Below are 21616 nucleotides of genomic sequence, written 5' to 3'. Positions count from 1 at the left end.
GTGGCTTGCGGAGTATAAACGTAGATGTAGATGTAGCTGTACCTCATCCCACATTGCGTCATCTCTATGCTTCTTGCATCTCCACTGCCTTGGGAATAGCTTCCTGGAGCCTAATATGGTGGCTGCATAAGCCAGAAATATTACAAAACACTTTTTTTCATTGAGTCATCAGTCTTCTGGCAGGTTTGATGCGACCCGCCACGAGTTCCTCTCCTGCGCCAACCTCTTCATCTCAGGGTAGCACTTTCAATATACGTCCTCAACTATTTGCTGGATGTTTTCCAGACTCTACCTTCCTCAACAGTTTTTGCCCTCTACAACTCCCTCTAGTACCGTGGAAGTAATGCCCTGATATCTTAACAGATGTCCTTTCATCCTGTCCCTTCTCCTTGTCAGTGTTTTCCACATATTCATTTCCTCTCAGATTCTGCGCAGAACCTCCTCATTCCTTACCTTATCAGTCAACCTAATTTTCAACATTCGTCTATAGCACCACATCTCAAATGCTTCGATTCTCTTCTGTTCCGGGTTCCCGGGGTTCGATTCCCGGCGGGGTCAGGGATTTTCTCTGCCTCGTGATGACTGGGTGTTGTGTGCCGTCCTTAGGTTAGTTAGGTTTAAGTAGTTCTAAGTTCTAGGGGACTGATGACCATAGATGTTAAGTCCCATAGTGCTCAGAGCCATTTGAACCATTTTTTTCTTCTGTTCCGGTTTTCCCACAGTCCATGTTTCACTACCATACAATGCTGTTCTCCAGACGTACATTCCTCAAATTAAGGACAATAGTTGTTATTAGTAGACGTCTCTTGGCCAGGAATGCCCTTTTTGCCATTGCTAGTCTGCTTTTGATGTCCTCCTTGCTCCATCCGTCATTGGTTATTTTACAACCTAAGTAGCAGATTTCCTTAACGCCATCTACTTCATGACCATCAATACTGATGTTAAGTGTCTCGCTGGTCTCATAACCTACTACTTCTCATTACCTTCGTCTTTCATCTATTTACTCTCAATCCATACACTGTACTCGTTAGACTGTTCATTCCGTTCAGCAGATCATGCTATCCTTCTTCACTTTCACTCAGGATATCAATGTAATTAGCGAATCGTATCAATGATATCCTTTCACCTTGAATTTTAGTTCCACTCCCGAACCTTTCTTTTATTTGCATCATTGCTTCCTCGATGTACAGACTGAACAGTAGGGCGAAAGGCTACATCCTTGCGTTTCGAACGCTTCGTTCTTGGTAGTCCATTATTCCCTCTTGGCTCCTGTACGTATTGTCTATTACTCGTCTCTCTCTCTCTCTCTGTAGCTTTTACCTATTTTTCTCAGAATTTCGAACATCTTGCACCATTTTACATTGTCGAAAGCTTTTTCCAAGTCAACAGTGTCTTGAACGTGAACATGTCTTGATTTTTCTTTAGTTTTTCTTCTATTATCAACCGCTACGTCACAGTTGTCTGCCTGATGCCTTTACCTTTCCTAAAGCCAAACTGATAGTCATCTAGCGCATCCTCAATTTTCTTTTCCATTCTTCTGTATATTATTCTTGTCAACAACTTGGATGCACGAGCTGTTAAGCTGATTCTGCGATAATCCTCGCACTTGTCAGATCTTGCACTTTTACGAATTTTGTGAAGGGTATTTTCCGGAAAGTCAGGTGGTATGTCGCCAGTTTCATAGATTCTACACACTAACATGAATAGTCCTTTTGTTGCAACTTCTCCCAATGGTTTTAGAAATTTTGATGAAATGTTTTGTATCCCTTCTGCATTATTCGATCTTAAGTCCTCCAAACCCCGATTAAATTCTGGTTCTAATACTGGGTCCCCTGTCTCTTCTCAATCGACTCCTGTTTCTTCTTTCATCGCATGCGACAAATCTTCCTCCTCATAGAGACCTTCAGTGTACTTTTTCCACCTATCCGCTCTCTCCTTTCCATTTAGCAGTGGAATTTCCGTTTCTTTTAGTGGCACCGAAGGTTGTTTTGACTTTCCTGTATGCTGAGGCAGTCCTTCAGACAATCGCTTCTTTATCGTTTTCTTCTCCTTTTTCCTGCAGCCGTTTCGTCTCAGCTTATCTGCACTTCCTATTTATTACATTCCTCAGACATTTGTATTTCTTTATTTCTGTGTTTCCCTGACCAGTTTTGTAGTTCCTTCTTTCATCAACCAACTGTAGTATTTCTTCTGTTAACCATGGTTTTTTCTCGCCTACTCTTTTCTTTCCAACTTCTGTGATGGCCCTTTTTAGATGTATCCATTGCTCTTGAACTTTACTGCCTTATTTCTGTTATCCTTAGATATCTTCAAGAGTATCTCTTCATTGCTTAGTATTTCTGTAACTCACTTCTTTGCGTATTGATTCTTCCTGATTAATCTCTTAAACTACAGCCTACTCTATATCACTACTACATTGTGATCTCAGTCTGTATCTGCCCCTGGATGCGCCTCACAATCTATATCTGATTTCGCAATCTCTACCTGTCCATGATGTAGTCTAACTGAAATATTTCAGTACCAACCGGCCTTTTCCATGTATACCTACCTCTCTTGTGAGTCTTGAACAGAGTCTTCACAATTAGTAGTTGAAATTTATTATAGAACTCGATTAATCTTTCTTCTCTGTCATTCCTTGTCCCAAGCCTACACTCTCCTGTAACGTTTTCCTTTACTTCTTCCCCTACAACTGCATACCCCAAGAATAACAAATTTTCATCTCCCTTTACGTATTGTATTACCCTTTCAATATTCTCATATACTTTCTCTATCTCTTCATTTTCAGCCTGCTACGTCTGCAGGTGTACCTGAATTATCGTTCTCGTGTTGGTTTGTTGTCGATTCTGATAAGAACAACCTTGTTAACGAACTGTTCACAGTTACACATTCTCTGCCCTACCTTCCTGTTCATAACGAAACCTTCTCCCGTTATATCATTTTCTGCAGCAGATTACCCTATACTCACCTGAACAGAAAATCTTGTCTTCTTTTCATTTCACTTCACTGACCCTATATATCTAGATTGAGTCTTTGCACTTCCCTTTCCGATTGTATAGTTTCTCTACCGCGTTCTAGCTTCTGACAGTCCACGCCCCGACTGAGGTTAATATGCATATAAGAGTAAAGACCGACATCGTCGAGGAGGGGACGTCCGTCTTAATGTGATTTACTAAATAAAAAATTAAGTACAAAGCTTTTAATGCTTAGGCCGCAATTTTCCGATTGCAATTAAAAGTAGACATCTACTGTAGTTTCTATAGCTATCTATAACCATCTTCAGATCATTCAAAGTTTAAAAAAGCGGAGAATATGCGTTGGAAAGCATCATTAGCTGTAGTAATGCAACGCACCTTGTCAGGTTGGTGGGTTTGTGGCACTTTGCGTTTATTCTTCAACCTGCGTACATTTTACGAAGACGACTGTTTCATGCGTCATGCACGGACATCCTTTGTAAGCCAGGTTACGGAGGAGCTGACAGTTCTTGAAAGCGTTGCGTACGCTGTTCTCACTATAAAAGCTGCTACACTAAGGCGAATAATGAGCTTTCTATCCAACTTTTACTCAAGCAACTGGCCAGTTCCCTTTATAGCCGTCATCCTACGAGATTATGGTCTACAACCCGGTGTGCTCACGGTGATGTTTCAAAACTACATAGTGTCATTGTCTCGGTACTTGCGAAAACACGTCATTGCATGACTAAAGCTAATGATGCCTTCCAATGTATATTCACTGCTTTTTTACATTTTGAAAGACCTGAAGGTGGTTGTAGGTAACATCCAGAACTCATTACCATACTGTAATTATAATAAGAGAATAGTGATCGAGGCATCGAAAGTTTCTTTTTTTTACTTTAAATATTTTTTATTCGGTAAATACATATAGCTGTAAGTAGGCTGTTTAGGTTTTTATATTGGTAACGCAAGTAGCGCTCTGTATGAAAATCACAGTCTGTGGCTGGGTGGCATTGTTGGAATAGTCGCTATTGTGGTGTTGGACAGTTGGATGCGAACAGCGCGTAGCGTTGCGCAGTAATTCATTAATTTTTCTAAGGGGACGTTTCATAGCAATATGCCAGAGAACTTTGAAAAAGTGTTATAATGCAATTCTGATGATAACAAGGACAAGTAAATGCAACTAGTAACGTACAGCCGTCGTGCCAGCTCATGCATTCACGTTTCTTATGATAATTTTGTACAGAAGAGTGGCGAGGAAAGTTGAGGAGGTGTTAAATGACGATCAGTTTGGCTTTAGGAAAGATAATGGCGCCAGAGGATCAGTTCTGCAGCTTCTCTTGTTAATGGCAGCAAAACTTAATCAAAGCAAGACACTTTCGTAGGAATTTTCGACCTATAAAAAGGATTCGGCTACGTAAAACGGTGTAATTCTTCACCGTCAGATGTTCAGTACAAGAGGGGACACCAGACGTGAGAAACCAGACGGGTATGTCCTAACTGAATTGTTTGCTTTACTCTGTACGGTTTGCCTTGTTCAAAGTCTGATGCGTACCAAGGAGGGACACTTGACCAAAGTACAGAGGTTCCCATTACAAATAAGTGCGACCGTTGTTGTGTTGCTGCTTTCTTGACAACACAAGGATAGAGAAACTGTGAAGCATAGTGTTGTACGTTCAGGACCCATCAGCCATTGCTGCAAATGGCCACAACGAAATGCACCTGACTGTGTTTAGAACTTCCCGGGTTGCATGTCAGTTCCTGCCTCAGTCTTTGGTTGAGATAGCAAATTTAGCCCACCATTGACCAACGATCCACTGGGAAATTCGGTGCCCCGAAGGACAGAGAGGGGGACAATTTGACGAAGCTGCAATGAAGGTTCCCAGAACTCCTGAGGATAGACGTTGTCTGTGGATATTGCATCACAGGCACGGTCCCTTTGACTCTTCAGAAATACCACTAAACCCGCCTAAAGATGCGCCTTTTAGACGGAAGGGGTTCAACAACCTATCAGTTCCAGTCATTCCACTAGGAAAGAGGTACACGGCTCGTGCTGTCTGTAGTTCAACCATGCCTGGACGGTCAACACCGCGGTTCGATCACGTCCGCATTGTTAATTTGGGGTTCTCCACAAGGGAAGTGTCCAGGTGTCACGGAATGAACCAAATCGATGTTGTTCGGCCATAGAGGAGATATAGAGAGACAGGAACTGTCAGTGACATGCCTCGCTCAGGCCGGCCAAGGGCTACTACTGCACCTGCGAACGGATTATGGCTCGGAGGTACCCTGACAGTATCACCACCATGTTGAATAATGCTTTTCGTGCGGCCACAGGAAGTCGTGTTACGACTCAAACTGTGCGCAAGAGGCTGCCTGACGCGCAACTTCACTCCCGACGCCCATGGCGAGGTCCATCCTGGCGATAACGACACCACGCAGCGCGGTACAGATGGGCCCAACAACATGCCGAATGGACCGCTCAGGATTGGCATCACGTTCTCTTCTTCGATGAGTGTCGCATATGCCTTCAGCCAGACATGAACCCTATTGAACATGCCTAGGATAGATTGAAAAGGGCTGTTTATGGACGACGTGACCCACCAACCTCTGAGGGATCTACGCCGAATCTTGAGTAGTGGGACAATCTGGACCAACAGTGCCTTGATGAACTTGTGGATAGTATGCTACGACGAATACAGGCATGCATCAGTGCAAGAGGACGTGCTACTGGGTATTAGAGGTTTCGGGGTGTGCAAAAATCTGGACCGCCACCTCTGAAGTTCTCGCTATAAAGTGGTACAAAACGCCATGTGAGGTTTTCATGAGCAATAAAAATGGTGGAAATTGTCTTTATGTTGATCTCTGTTCCAATTTTCTGTACAGGTTGCGAAACTTTCGGAACTGAGGTGATGCAACACTTATTTTGATGTGTGTAAATGCTACTTTATTTACTTTCAATTCTAGAGCTGCAGTTATTGCTGTACAGTTAATTAGAAAGTTTCAGTAGTTCTCCGTTTTGATATTGTCTAGTGTCGATACTACCTCTCATAGTCCAACCAAAGATAATTGGCGTATTCGTAGCTTACAAAAATTTTTCCACTTCATACAAGTTTCAGCTTCATACCTGCGTATAATCTTACAAATACGTGACCTGCTGCTGTTTCTCATTAAAAGCTACTATAAAACACGCCATCTATGAACTTTCGTCATGTAGGCCTTCTGATAATCTTTTCGGCTGCACCTCCATGTCAAATTTTTTTTTTTTTTTAATTGGTTCAAATGGCTCTGAGCACTATGGGACGTAACATCGGAGGTCATCAGTCCCCTAGAAGTTAGAACTACTTAAACCTAACTAACGTAAGGACATCACACACATCCATGCCCGAGGCAGGATTCGAACCCGCGACCGTAGCAGTCGCACGGTTCCGGTTCAAAAATGGCTCTGAGCACTATGGGACTCAACTGCTGAGGTCATTAGTCCCCTAGAACTTAGAACTAGTTACACCTAACTAACCTAAGGACATCACAAACATCCATGCCCGAGGCAGGATTAGAACCCGCGACCGTAGCGGTCTTGCGGTTCCAGACTGCAGCGCCTTTAACCGCACGGCCACTTCGGCCGGCACGGTTCCGGACTGAAGCGCCTACAATCGTTCGGCCACAGCGGCCGGCGTCGAACTTTCCTCTGCTAATGATATTACTTGTCAAGGGATACTGCCATATTTAATGAAGTTGATTCCTGTGATGACTTTCTGGAACTAGAAGAAAATGGAGGTGTTGTTATTGCATTGACTAACATACATAGTGTTTTATATTCGAAGCAAACTCTATGTCCGGCATTGGGCGGGAACCGCTAGCTCCATAAGCACGCTCAGTAACTACAAGTCACTCCAGGGCATTTCTCTTGCTGTGTGGCAGGCAAAGTGTTCGTAAAGAGCAAGTGCCTCGCTTATCGTGTGATCTAATTTTCAATGATGAACAACGTTTCTTATGTTGAAACATCTGAGAGTAGAAAATGTGGAATTTCAGCTTACTTTCACACGAAAGTTTTCCGTTGCATGCGTTCTTAATGAGGTGACGATAAGTAGTGAGGAAGCTTTAAAAAATTTGTGTTAGACAAATTAGACAAAATGTTTTGACAGATAGTAGAGCTAGAGGTGTCCTTGGAACGCGATAGATCAATTACCCAAGAATTGCAATTATGAACAAATTAAATAGAGTCGATCTCTTAGATAATGTTGTGGAGAAGGCAAACCAAAGACTGCATTTTATTGACAGTACATACAGAAGATGCTACAGGATTATTAAAGCAACTGCCTACACTACGCTTGACGCTTGTCTGTCCTCTGCTGCAATACTTCTGTGCAGTTTGGGAGGTGCATGAGGTAAGATAGACGAAGGACGTCGAAGAGTCCGAAGAAAGGCAGATAATTTCGCATTATCGCTAAATAGTAGGTGGAGGTGGTTATTACTGATATGACAAGCGCGTTGTGGCAATTATTACCACAAAGGCGTTCTTCTTTGGTGCGAGATCTTTTCATGAAATTTCAATCACTTACTTTCTCTTGGAATGTGAAAATATTTTACTGTCTCCCCCCTACACAGGGAGAATTTATCATTGTCATAAGATAAGAGAAACCGGAGACAGTACGGAAAGATTTAAGTGTTCCTTTTTCTCATGCGCTTTTAGAGAATGGAACGGTGAAGAAAGTGCTGAAAGTGCTTTAGTGAACCCTCTTCTTGCGACTTAAGTCTGAATATTGGCAGAGTCATGTTGACGTAGTTGTGGATAAAACCGTAGCACCATATACTATACTCTATGCATTATAATGTGTCTTATCAACGTATCCATTTCCTTGGTGAAATTGTCACAGTATTCTCTTTTCTCCTCGATTCGATTTCATTTCTCTTTTTTAACTACCCGAGGTACCCATTTAAACTTCAAAATTATTCTGTAGCACCACAAGTTCAAAAACTTGTGTTGATATGAACGCTGTTTAGCCCCCCCCCCCTCTCCCCCACTTCCCAAGGCTCAGTTTGAAATAAAACTATACTTCAGACAAATACCTTCAGAAAAGACTTCCTCAACACACAAATTGTTATTTCATGTTAACAAATATTTCTTTAACACAAACTTTTTCCTTTCTATTGCCAGTTTTCGTTTCATTTAATATTTTCATCTACTGCCGTCATTGATTTTTATGACGAAGTAGTAAAAGTCATCTGTTACTTGCATGCCTCATTTCGTAATTTATCACCCTCGGTATCACTTTACGTAAATGATATACATTCCATTACCAGTCTTTTACTTTGGTTGAACTTTATTTTTAAAACTCTTTTCCAGCCACTATGAGGTGCGTTTAATTGATCTTCCAAGTTCTTTACTGTGTCTGAGGCAATGTCATAGTCAGATCTTACAGTTTTGTATCATCTGCGTGACTTTAAGTCTCTTTTAAAATTTCACTTTATTTTTCCTTCATTGATTGCTACATGTACACATTGAAGGGTCCTTCTCTATGTCATCTTTCCACCTTGTACGATGTCGGCACAATGGTCTTGTTGCCTGGAGAGTTCCTTCAAATGCTTTCTTGGTGATTCTGTTGTTTACCATTCTAGCCATCATGTCCAGCCCATTGCAGTCTGTTACTTTTTAATTTCTGGATGATAGTTGGTTGCTTCTTTAACTGATAAATTCTATTGTTCTTTCGAATTCTCTGTAGGCCATTCTCAAACATAGATACCCAGATTTTTCTCATTACTCTTCTTTCGAAAACATTCAGTTTTTCTCTTTCATGGTCTATGGGAGATTCATCATTCCTGCTTCATAGGCCGGGCTAATAGGCTGTCCTAGTTCCTTCTCTTATAGGCAGTACTGCTTGTCGTACTTGTTTCTGTTCAGCGTCGAATGAGTCACCATGCACGTCGCATAGCTGTTTGTCATCTAGTGTCGTGTTTGTGTAGCCCATCCTGATGCAAGGTGGTCTCAAGCCGTGATGTCAAGCATGCTTCCCACATCTGTTACACGTACAGGTACTGTGATCTTCAGTTTTGATAAATCTGCACGGCATGTGCAGCCCGCCTCTTTATCGGACTGGTTGGGGGACAATAACAAGGTTACTACAGATGAAGTGTATTCTGCGTACTTCAATTTTGTTAAATTTCTAGACCCGCTACTGAGACATTATTATGTCTCGGTACTCGGTCCCCTTTACTCGTCGTGATGGTCCCACTAGCATGTGCTTTTGGCGAATGCAGATGCGGTCAGTACAAACGTTCGGGTTTTCTGAGGTACAGGCTGCTCCCTAATAAGGATACACGACATATTCCAAGGGAACGCTGGTGTGATCAGCACCGCTTACAGGTCTGTAGTAGTTTTCGGTCGGTATAAATGGGAATTAAAAAAATATTCCTTCCCACTTGATCCGGTTGATATTACTTATCCGGCCAGGAAGGGGCGTGCCTTATTTTTAATCGGAGCATCCACGTCCGTACCAACTGCGTGCGACGTGTGGTGATATTGAAACCCGCTTACGGGGAAAAGAGTAAAAATTTGACCTTAGCCGATCTTCTCCCACTGTATTCTGCAGCTGAGCCAACCCTTGATGTTGTGGATCAAAGTGCACCTTTGAGAGATAATGCTCGTTATTTTCTCCCGCTACCTACGCATAGGGTCATTAACGCCGTCTTTCCCGCGGTGTCGGCCGCGTTTGTTCAAAACAAGCGTCGCAGAACACAAGACGATGGTGCAGTTGAGGAGCCCATTACTTTGGCTGGCCAATCAGATAGCCCTCCATTAAAGGTCCTTTCCTCTGGACGGTGCCATGGGTGCTTCTCCACCTGATTAGGTGGTTACCGATAAATCATCTGGCGGTTCTCCCGTCACACAGACCGCCTCGTTGGCGCCGCCTGTTAAGGAATCAGGACCCCATTTGTCTCCCGGCTCTGTTGTATACTACTGTAGCTGTCTCACCATCCCATACTACTTCTGCGGCTTCTGTCGCGGCCTCCACGTCACAACCTCTTGATGAGCATAACATGATTGATTCCTAAGGGCAAGAGGACCCCATCGTTACCAAACGAATCTCCATATATCAGCTCTCGTACGTCGACGAGTCTCTCTCCCTCTCACTCTGAAACGGGTTTTCTCCATGACCCACTCACACAACCGCACGACGTAGGGGCAATTACGAGGCGCCACTGCAAACAACTTATCTAGCCCGAGAGTCACAAAGCACTTGGAAGATGGTAAGATAATCACATCTCTTCTCCCTCCGTTTCACTGGTTCCTTCCGTCATGTATAATGTTGCATGGTTGCGTTCGATGATGGTTTTGCTATTTTGTAGTATTTCTTCTTGTTCAGTTGCCTATGCCAGGATATACTTGGCATACTTTCAGTATTAACAGGATAATTTCTGAAATCCGGCTCACCGCTTTATAATAGTTTATATATGGTTTTGCTGCAGACGTAATTTTGTTACAGGGAGTATTATTTGACCAGTTTTCAATTACCAATGTGGCTTCCGAACGTTCTACGGCCACTGCCTTTTTTTTTCTAGGGAATGAATTCCATTACGAGATTTCGAAGTTATCGATGATGGTAGGGGCAAAGGATGCATCTTTAGGGGTCTCACTTTACTTCTTCTCTGCGCCCCTTCTGGCTCTGGTCGTTATATGGAACGTTTGCGTTTTTTCGAACAGGAAACCATTTACCTAATCCGTAAATCCCCTATAAAGATTCGATTGGGTGGTAATTTAACTTGTGTTGTTCAGCCGATGGACCAGTCTCCCAGTTTTAGCTTTAGTAAAGAACTCGATGACATGGTAGGATCCTTGCTATTGAGTGGCGCATGGTTTTGTCGGTACTTTACACTTACCCGAGACTTTTGTTTTCTTGTCACCTCTAGCAGGCGATCGGTTCTAGCTTTCTGATTCCTTGTGCGATCAGCTTATGGACGTTGATGTGATACCTGCGTGTTTTACTGACGACTGTGCTGCGGCCGTCACATTTTACTACCCTATATATGCAGCAGTCGGTAAAATTGTATCGTCTTCCCCGGAGGCTTCATATAGCCTATTTCCTTGGTGTTGTCATTGAGGAAGGATGGGCCCGTTGCTCTGGTCTACAGAATGGTGCTCGTCTGTTTTGGAATGGTGGACACTGCATGCGAAGCCACGAATTCGTAAAGCTCTCGAGCGTTTTTCTGCCTTAAGAGCGGCAGACTTCCGGTAGACTGAAGAATTTTGTTACTCCATATTACGTCAACTTTGCGATAGTGCTAGACAAGCTCCTCTAGGGATTATTGAATATGACGAATTAAAGCCAAATTGCTACCGTTAGAAGAATTTCATTGAAACGACTTTGGACAAAATTTCAACAATGTTTCATTCTACAAGATGAACTTCAGCACACCGTCTTATCCATATGTCAGAGAGCTAGAAACGATTTTGTTTTGCATACCTCGCTAGCACCAATGGTCAGGTGTCAAGGTCTCACCGTGACATTTTCAGTTTAACTTTTAATTGCTTTAGGGAACTATTTGATGCCCTGTTCCGCCTGAAAATTCTTCTGACGACTTTTCCCCTTTGCTCGATTGGGACGTCACCCCAGAATTAAACAACTTTTTTGTGATTCCCACAGGGATGTTATATATGATGTTGTTACCCGGTCTCAGCCACGCAAATCACCTGTCTGGATGATATTTCTAATGAGTTTTATGTTCTTTATTGGACTCCCATAGGTGACACAAGGGCGGAGGTCAGTTAAGTGTCTCACTTTCCGCTCCTTTCAGGGAATCCTGAAAACCAAGGGTCGACTTGATCTTGCCTCACTTCGTCCGATTACTCTCCTAAATTTGGACTGTAAAATTGTCTTTCGAACCTTTCTCAGTCGGTCGACAAGATTACTGTTGTTCACCGAAGTTGTGTGCCGGGACGCATGATACTGACTTCTGTTATGGAATGTCGACAAGTCGTTCGATATCTCGGGGGCCTTCTTGACTTCCAGAATGCATCTGACCGTCCCAGTCAGTTTTTAAATGAGTGTATTAGTCGCTTTGAGTTTCACTCGCAACTCACGCCAGGTCCTAGACAATCTCTTCAGTGCCTGTGAACGGTAACTTTACCTACCCCCCGAACCCCCCCCCCCCCCCCCATCCGCCCTACATGGATTTCGATCGTACTGGTCTACCTCATTCATGTCACTCTTTTGTTCTTAGAACTCTAGCTTCGACGTATTGCCTTGCAACTACGTGGCTGGACTTAATTGGGAGAACGATTCTCGGTGCGCACTTATACCGATGGCGTCAGGTTTTAGTACGAAATTCCAAAGCAATTTCTATGTTCAGGGATACTTTGGATTCAAATATCGCAAATGTACGTTGTGGCCGAACTTTAACCAACTGGTCCGAGCATCAAGTCGCGGTCCGCGCGACTCCCCCCGTCGGAAGTTCGAGTCCTCCCTCGGGCATGGGTGTGTGTGTTGTCCTTAACGTTAGTTTAAGTTAGATTAAGTAGTGTGTAAGCTTAGGGACCGATGACCTCAGAAGATCTGCCCCATAAGATCTTACCACAAATTTCCAATTTAATCAAGTGGTAATTCCTAGGGGGACGGTAGTCCACCGGAATAAGACTTTAGTAATCATAGTAGATCACAAGCTGACGGAAATGGTGGCACTTAACACGCGAGAGGTTAGGTTCGTCTTCAGAGAAGATTCTTAAACAAGAACGCCGTTCCCTCAGACTCCCTGGTGTGCGAGTGCTAGACACGTATATACCAAGTGAAGTGTATTACGTAACACAGACATTCTCACTTCCCGCTGTGATGGCCCTCAGGATCAAATAACTATCCGGTCGATTCTAGTGGCGACGGCACAACCTTAGAGCTCAGTACAAAGTGGTGGCCAAGCCCCGCAAGCTGGGAGGATTAGGTGTTCCCGATGTTAAAGTGCAGGCATCCGTCTGGTTTCTACGAAACAATGTCATAACATGTACACAGGCGCCGTATTTCATTAAATCGCGTTTATTTTCCTGGCTCCAGCCGGTCGATCTGACTCCTCCCGTTGATGCTGGACAATCTAAAGCAAAATTGCAACATATCCATGAATATTATATAACTGTCAGTATCTTACACGCTGATACCCTTTCAACGACGCACCTCACTACTGGAGACTTATGGCTCCGTGATAGTCGACCATCTTGCCTCTACCCTGTTGAAATAGCTTTCCCGTCAGTATCCTGGCCTGATCTGGTCTGATTTTAGTCTTCCTATATGAACGATGGAGACTGTTCGTCGCGGTAGAGGGTTATTCATCGTTTGAAACCGACTGGCGACCGTCTTCTCACATAGGCATTAGCCTGACTCATCAGTGCGACAAATGTCATCACACTGATACTTACTTCACAGACTGGTCTCTTGTAGAAAGGATCATTGGTTCTGGATTCACCGACAGCTGACTCTTCTTTCCCGATGTTTGGAATCTGATTTTTCGGATGAATATCTAGTTCGTACGGATGTATCCCCTCTTCCTCACACGAAAACGAATATGATCGTCTGGCCCTTGGGTCACCACGTTGTTGCAGGAGGAAACGATCCTGATCCTGGTGTCTTTCTTGGACCGCGAACTGGAAGTGGCTCCGGTGCCCACGTTATCGAGTGCTTTTTCAGAAATGCTTTTTCTCGGTTTTAATCTCTAGGGTGTTGGTTCAAATCACTTGTGATCTATTATTTCTCCATTTTTTCCTTCCTTACGCTCATAAAAATTAAAAATTAAAAATGATAAAAAAAATAAAATTGAATAAACAGACAATATATCACGAGTTAGTTTCCTGATTATTCAGAAATTTAGCGAGGACTTCAATACGAGATGCTTATAATAGTTTCCACAACGAAACTTTGTCTCTGAAACTGGCAGAAAATCCAAAGAGGTTCAGGGCGTATGTAAAGTATGCTAGAGGAAAGACACAATCGATGCCTTCTTTGGGCGACAGCAATGGAGATACTATTGAAGACAGTGCTGCCAAAGTAGAGTTACTAAACACAGCCTTCCGAAATGCCTTCACAAAAGAAGACGACGTGAATATTCCGCAGTTCGAATAAAGAACAGCTGCCAACGAGAGTAACGTAGAAGTAAATATCCTAGGAGTAGTGAAGCAAATTAAATCATTTAATAAAAGCAAGTCTTGTGGTCCACACTGTATACCATAAGGTTCCTTTCAGAATATGCTGATTTAATAGCTCCATACAAAATAATCATATACAACTGTTTGCCCGACGAAAGATCCGAACCCAAAGAGTAGAAATTTGCACATGTCACGTCAATATTCAAGAAAGATAGTAGGAGTAATCCACTAAATTGCAGGCCAATATCATTAATGTCGACATGCAGCAGGATTTTGGAACATATATTGTGTTCGTACATTATGAATAATCTCCAAGAAAACCGTCTACTGACACAGTCAGCATGGATTTAGAAAACATCGTCTTTGCGTAACACAACTAACTCTTTACTCGAACGAAGTGTTCAGTGCTATTGATAAAGGATTTCAGGTTGATTCCTTATTTCTGGATTTCCGGAAGGCTTTTGGCACTGTACCACACAAGCGGCTCGTAGTGAAATTGCGTGCTTATGGAATATCATCTCAGTTATGTGACTGGATTCGTGATTTACTGTCAGAGAGGTCACATTTCGTAGTAAATGACGAAAAGCCATCGTGTATAACAGAAGTGATTTCTGGCGTTCCCCAAGGTACAGTTATAGGCCCTTTGCTGTTCCCTATCTATATAAACGATTTGGGAGACAACCTGAGCAGCCCTCTTAGATTCTTTGCAGATGACGCTGTCGTTTATTGACTAGTAAAGTCATCAAAAGATCCAAACAAATTGCAAAATGATTTAGAAAAGATATCTATGTGGTGCGAAAATTGGCAGTTGACCGTAAATAACGAAAAGTGCGAAGTCATCCACAAGAGAGCTAAAAGGAATCCGTTAAACTTCGGTTACACGATAAATCAGTCAAATCTAAAGGCCGTAAATTCAATTAAGTACGTAGGAAGTAAAATTACGAATAACCAAAATTGAATGGAACATATAGAAAATGTTGTGGCGAACGCTAAACAAAGACTGCGTTTTGTTGGCAGGACACTTAAAAAAGTAACAGATCTACTAAGGAGACAGCCTACACTACGCTTGTCCTTCCTCTTTTGGAATATTGCTGCGCAGTATGGGATCCGTACCAGACAGGATTGAAGGAGTACATCGAGAAAGTTCAAAGAAGGGCAGCACGTTTTGTATTATCGAGAAATAGGGAAGTGAGTGTCACTGAAATGCTATAGAATTTGGGGTGGACATCATTAAAACAAAGGCCTTTTTCGTTGCTACTGAAACTTGTCGCGAAATTCCGATCACCAAATTTCTCCTAAGAATGCGAAAATATTTCGTTGACACCAACGTACATAGGAAGAAACGATCACCGTTATAAAATAAGGGGAATCAGAGGGTAAAATAAGGGAAATCAGAGCTCGTAAGAAAACATAAAGGTGTTCGTTCTTTCCGCGCACTAAACGAGATTGGAACAATAGAGAATTGTGAGGGTGGTTCGATGCACCCTCTGCCAGGCACTTAAATGTGATTTTCAGAGTATCCATGTAGATGAATCTTTTTCTCTTATCGTGTTACTAACAATTATTTCTTTCCTCATTTTTCAGCTAGTAAAAGCGTACTAGATTCCGCTATCAAAACCAGCTACTGCTTCACTTTTGAATAAAAAACATTAGCAATGGAGATCGAAGTCTACGGCTCAAGAGATCACCTTCATTCTGCCAACGGCCTTGTCACAGAACCTTCATCAGGTTCGACAGAAAATCAGTGCTGTCAACGATAGTGGAGGACATGACAACGTCGCGAGTAGAAGTGAAGAGATACCACAGAGAACGCATGTGGGAATATTGAACGGACAATTCAAGTTATAAAGGGAGACGAAAATCCAATAATCATTGGGAACTGAAACACGGTAGTATGGAAGGTATAGAAGACAGCGTACATGAGAATATTAGTTTGCCAGTGAGAACGAGAGAGGAGAAAGACTAAGTTCTGTCATTAATTGCAGATGATAATTACGAATCCTCTCTTCAAGAATCGCAACAGAAAGAGGTACAATAGGAAAAGATTATGAGATAGAGGAGGTTTTCAGCTTCGTCATGGTCAGGCAGAGAATCTGAAATAAGGTACGTGATTACAATGCATACACAAGACCAGATACAGATACAAAGCACAATTTAGAAATGAAGTAGAGTAACGTGAGTTTTAAGAGCATCGTCCGCTTGAATCAAAGTAGAAGGAAGAGATACCGAATAACTGACTAATCATGGGAAGCGTTTGCAGTTCGTTAAATATGCGGATAGTGCGATAAAGAATACGAGGAGTGCTAATAAAGTTGAAGAGTAGTTGACATCTCTAAAAGGTCAGTCACAAATGTTGGACAGTCAAACATATGTACTTGGAGGGTAATTCCGTAGAAACCTTGGGTAGCAGGAGAAACACTTCAACTGATCGACGAATATATATCGTTTAGGAATGAAAGAAACACAAACGTAGGCGGCTAAGCCGAAGTGGCCCCGAAACGATGTGAATAAATTGAAAAACGAATCATCATTGGGAGGACCGATTCTGCATACACAAAGCCAAAACAACCTTTGGAGAAATTAAAAGGAAGGCTGGCAACATTCAGCGTGCGTTTTGAATTCCACTGTAAACGCAGAACGGAGAGCAGGTACGTTACAAAAGTACAATGAAGGCTTCCATGAGGAGAGAACGTGTCCCACGACGTAAAAACGAAAGAAATTTGAAGTCAATTTGAGAGACGTAGAGGATCTAGTATTAGAATTTAAAAGGGTTCTGGAAGACTTCTGATCAAATAAGGCATAACGGATAGATAACATTCCACCGAAATTCTAAAATAATTGCTGGAAGTGGCAACCGAACGACTGCTAACGTTGGTGTGAAGCCTATGAGACCATCAGACATTCGGAAAAATATCATCCACACAGGTTATAGATAGAACAAGAAAGTGCATGAACTATCGCACAGTCAGCTTAGCAGCTCATGCATCCAAGCTGCTGACAAGAATAATATACAGAAGAATGGAAATGAAAACTGTCGCTCTGTTGCCGGCCGGGATGGCCGAGCGGTTCTAAGCGGTAGAGTCTACCGCTACGGTCGCAGGTTCGAACGCTGCCTCGGGCATGGATGTGTGTGATTTCCTTAGGTCGGTTAGGTTTAAGTAGTTCTAAGATTATTCACTGTTCTAAGTTTATTCACTGTTCTAAGTTTATTCACTGTTCTAAGTTTATTCACTGTTATGGAAGTTCACCAGTGGTATCTTCTGCCTTGTGGACGTTGACGTTCAGTTTACCTGCTCTGGTCGTTGACGTAATTTTAGGCAGCGTATTTTCCTCGACGTGTTGTTGCTGTCCAGCTGAGGTGTTTTTGGTCTTTGCGGGCCCCCATATTCTGTGTGTCGTGTATTGAGATCTTGTGGTCGTTTTGCTGGTTGCGTGGAGCGGAACTGATTTGGTTGATTGGTCGGTCGGTTGTCTGTCGGTTGGGCTACCTTCAGATTAAGAAGTCGTTGAACAGGCTGCCCGTCTCACCTAAAGGGCGTTAGTATTACAATCCCATGCCGACCCTTGGAAACACTTCAGCGCCGTTCCTTGTGTGTTATGTAATAATTTCCTTGTTTGGATTTTAGTTATTTGGTTGATGTGTGGAGAGTATCAATATCTCTTAAATTAATGTTCTTGTCTTGCCCTTAAGGCATGAGATAGATATATTTTTATATGGGGCCTTCAGCCGAATTTTACTGGAGAGGCCTTCTGCCTTTTGATTGAAACTCCTCCTATTGCTTAATATGCTACCTCCAGCCCAGTTCCATTAAAATTAAATTGCTAAGGCCTTCAGCCGATTAGATTGATGATTTAGAAAATATGGTTGAGTCAAACCTCCAGAAAAACCTTGTATTTCAATTTTGCTTAAGCCCTGTGTCTTGAATGTGGTCTTCAGCCGATCTAAGATTAATCAAAGGAGGTCGATTAAAGTTTTGAGTGTTTTGCATCCTTGTTGTAATACTGTGTGTTGATAAATGAAGTTTGTATGTTGAGTGCAACTGACCGGAACTCATTTTGGCCCCTTTCCACAACTTAATCTTCTCTGTTCTGCTAGGCATTTCAGTGCTGTCTGGTAACAATATCTGAATTTATCAGTCGTTGCCCTAGCGTTAAGCCTTCCTGAGTGGCCGAGAGGTTCTAGGCGCTATAGTCTGCAACCATGCGACCGCTACGGTCGCATGTTCGAATCCTGCCTCGGGCATGGATGTGTGTGATGTCCTTTAATTAATTAGGTTTAAGTAGTTATAAGTTCTAGGGGACTGATGATCTTAAAATTTAAGTCCCATAGTGCTCAGAGCCGTTTGAACCATTTTTTAGCTCTGTTATATGACGATCAGTTTGATATTATAAAAGATAAAAGCACTAGAGAGGCAGTTCTGACGTTGCACAAGACAAAAGAAGTCAAGACACGCACATAGGAATTGTCGAGATGGAAAAAGAGTTAGACAGTGAAAAAAGGTGGAATATGTTCAAAATTCTGAGAAAAATGGGAATAACCTACATGTAAAGACATTAATATACAATTTGTATAAGAACCAAGAGGGAACAGGATGACGTAGAACGAAATGATTGGCTTAAAATCGGAGTAGGATAGGGACACAGTTTTTACCCTCACTGTTCCATCTCCACATTAAAGAAGAAATGACAGAAAGAACAGAAGGGTTCAAGAGCGGGATTAAAATTCCGGGTGGCAAAATAGCAATGATAAGACTCGTCGGTGAAATTTCTATCCTCAATGAACGTAAAGAAGAATACAGGATCAGTGTAACGAGTACAGAAACTGGCTTGGCATAAGTCGAAGAAAGGCCAGTGTAATGAGTAGTAGCAGAAATGAGAGCAGTGAAAAGCTTAACATCAAAAGTGATGATAAAGAAGTAGACGGAATTAAGGAATTCTGCTACCTTGGAAGCAAAATAACCCACGACGTACGAAGCATGGAGGACATAAACAGGAAATTAGTACTTGCAAAAAGACCATTCCCACCCAAGACAAGCTTACTGGCATCAAACATTGACCTTAATATAGGGAAGAAATTACTGAGAATCTAAGTGTGGAGCACATTTTTGCATGGTAGGGAATCACAAACGGAGGGAAAACCGAAATAGAAAACAATCGAAGAGTCTAAGATGTGGTGCTAGAGAAGAATGTGTAAAAATATGTGGAGTTTAGGGTAAGGAATAGGAGTATCTCCGCAGCATCGGCGAAGAAAGGAACACATGGAAAACATTGACAAGAAGAAGGGCGGCAAGATAGGACACGTGTTGAGACATCAAGGATAACCGTCTTGGTACTACAGTGGGTAAAAGCTGTAGAGGATGACGGAGAATGGAATACGAGTACATCCAACATATAACTGTGGACGTAGGATGCAAGTATTGCTCTGAGGTGAAGAAGTTAGTGCAGGAGAGGAATTCGTGGTGAGCCGATCAGTCAGAAGACTGATGACTGGATAAAAGAAAACGAGTTGTGGTGGAATAACTTCAAATCATTAGTTCCTTCATGACAACAAATGCTCTTGGTCGGCATGCCTCTAAAAGTACGAGGGTGAGTCAAATGAAAACCTTAAATATTTTTTAAAATACTCGTATTATTAATTGTGCAGAAGTGGTACAAAGCTGTATCGCTTTTCCACATAATCTCCCCCACGCTCAATGCAAGTCCTCCAGCGCTTACAAAGTGCATAAATTCCAATAGAAAAAATTCTTTTCGTAGTCCGCGCAACCACTCACGCACCGCGTGGCGTACCTCTTCATCTGAACGGAACTTCTTTCCTCCCATTGCGTCTTTGAGAGATCCAAACATATGGAAATCACTTGGGGGTAAGACTGGTGAGTATGGTGGATGAGGAAGACACTCAAAATGCAGGTCTGTGATTATTGCAACTGTTGTACGAGGCTTTGCATTGTCAATGGCTCTGAGCACTATGGGACTTAACTTCTCAGATCATCAGTCCCCTAGAACTTAGAACTACTTAAACCTAATGTTGCAAAAGGACACCTGCTGACAGCAATCAACGTCGCTTTGATTTGATTGCAGGTCAAAGATAATTTTTTAGGGTATCTGTGTACGATGCACTGGTGGCAGTGGTTCCTCTAGGCATGTAATGCTCCAAAATGACGCCTTTTTCGTCCCAAAAGAGAGTCAGCATAACCTTCCCCGCTGATGGTCCGTTCGAAACTTCTTTGGTTTTGATGATGAGGAATGGCGCCATTCCTTACTCGCTCTCTTCGTTTCCGGAATCGATCCGAAAATTTGTGGATGAGATACACACACCTATCCCATCCTTTAATAAGAAACATGTTTTCAATTCCACCCAGTCGGGATTTGTATCAATGTGTGGTGTCTTTTCTTTCCGATATGTCCAAAAGAACAGACACTACGCACTGATATAACTGATTCGGCTAGATGGGCAATGGATCCATCTTTTTCAGTGTGAATGTACAAGTACGTCCGATCTCCTGCGGGAATCTCAGAGTAGCGAGCATGGAGGAAATTGACAGGACTGCGGATAGGTGGCGATAGGTGGCAGTGTGAGTCGGCCGAGAGGTTTGCGGAGATAGTCCGCGGAGTTCCGTTGAATACTTCGTGCCGACTGGTGCAGTGGTTGAGCACCTATATAGTAAGCAGGAGATCCCAGTATAGAATCTGGCCCGGCACATATTTTCACTCTTCACCGCTGATCCCGCGTAACGTCTCGATGCAACCGACATCAGTAATCTCTTCGCTTTCGTTTCCTTGCCTCCCCCCCCCCCCCCTCCACCTTCAATTTACATACAACATATCACAGTTGCGAATTAATCATTCATTCAGTTACCTGATGACGGCCGTAATCCATGTGCCTGTGAAAACGTGTGACGGAACAGGATATTTTTGTGGCCTTTAATTTATATGTAACATAAAATGCACGGACGTATTCTGACTTTTTTTGTTATACATGATCAGCCAGCTAAATGTTCCTCACACATTTCATTGTTGATTCTGTTAGTTCAGTTTTACTTCTTCTGTGTGTTGTAGGAATAAGCAGTCCTGTTTTCGAGGTATTATTTATATCTGAGGGTTCTGTTTGTCTTTTCGTGTGACCTGAAGCAACATTTTTTCTCTGTAATACTGTGGTTGACTCGGAAACTCACAGCACTGCATTTCGAGGATGCTAGTTGTACAGGCCTTCAGTAGGCATATTGGAAAGAGCCAGGAAGTCACCTCCATTTTATCACTTAAAAAATACTTTTAAACTCTCTAAGTAGGCTGTTTAGGATTTTATATTGGTAACGCCACGTCGCGCTCTGTATGAAAATCACTGGCTGTGCTGTGTGCAGTCTGTGGCTGGTTATCATTGTTGTAATATTCGCTATTGTAGTGTTGGGCAGCTTGATGTTAACAGCGCGTAGCGTTGCGCAGTTGGAGGTGAGCCGCCAGCAGTGGTGGATGTGGGGAGTGAGATGGCGAAGTTTTTGGAGCGGATGATCTGGACGTGTGTCCATCAGAGTCAGTAATTTGTAAGACT

The sequence above is a fragment of the Schistocerca americana genome, chromosome 3, assembly GCF_021461395.2.
Source record: "Schistocerca americana isolate TAMUIC-IGC-003095 chromosome 3, iqSchAmer2.1, whole genome shotgun sequence".
Taxonomy (NCBI): Eukaryota; Metazoa; Arthropoda; class Insecta; order Orthoptera; family Acrididae; genus Schistocerca; species Schistocerca americana.
The sequence above is the reverse complement of the archived record's forward strand: the minus strand, read 5'-3'. Positions refer to the sequence as shown.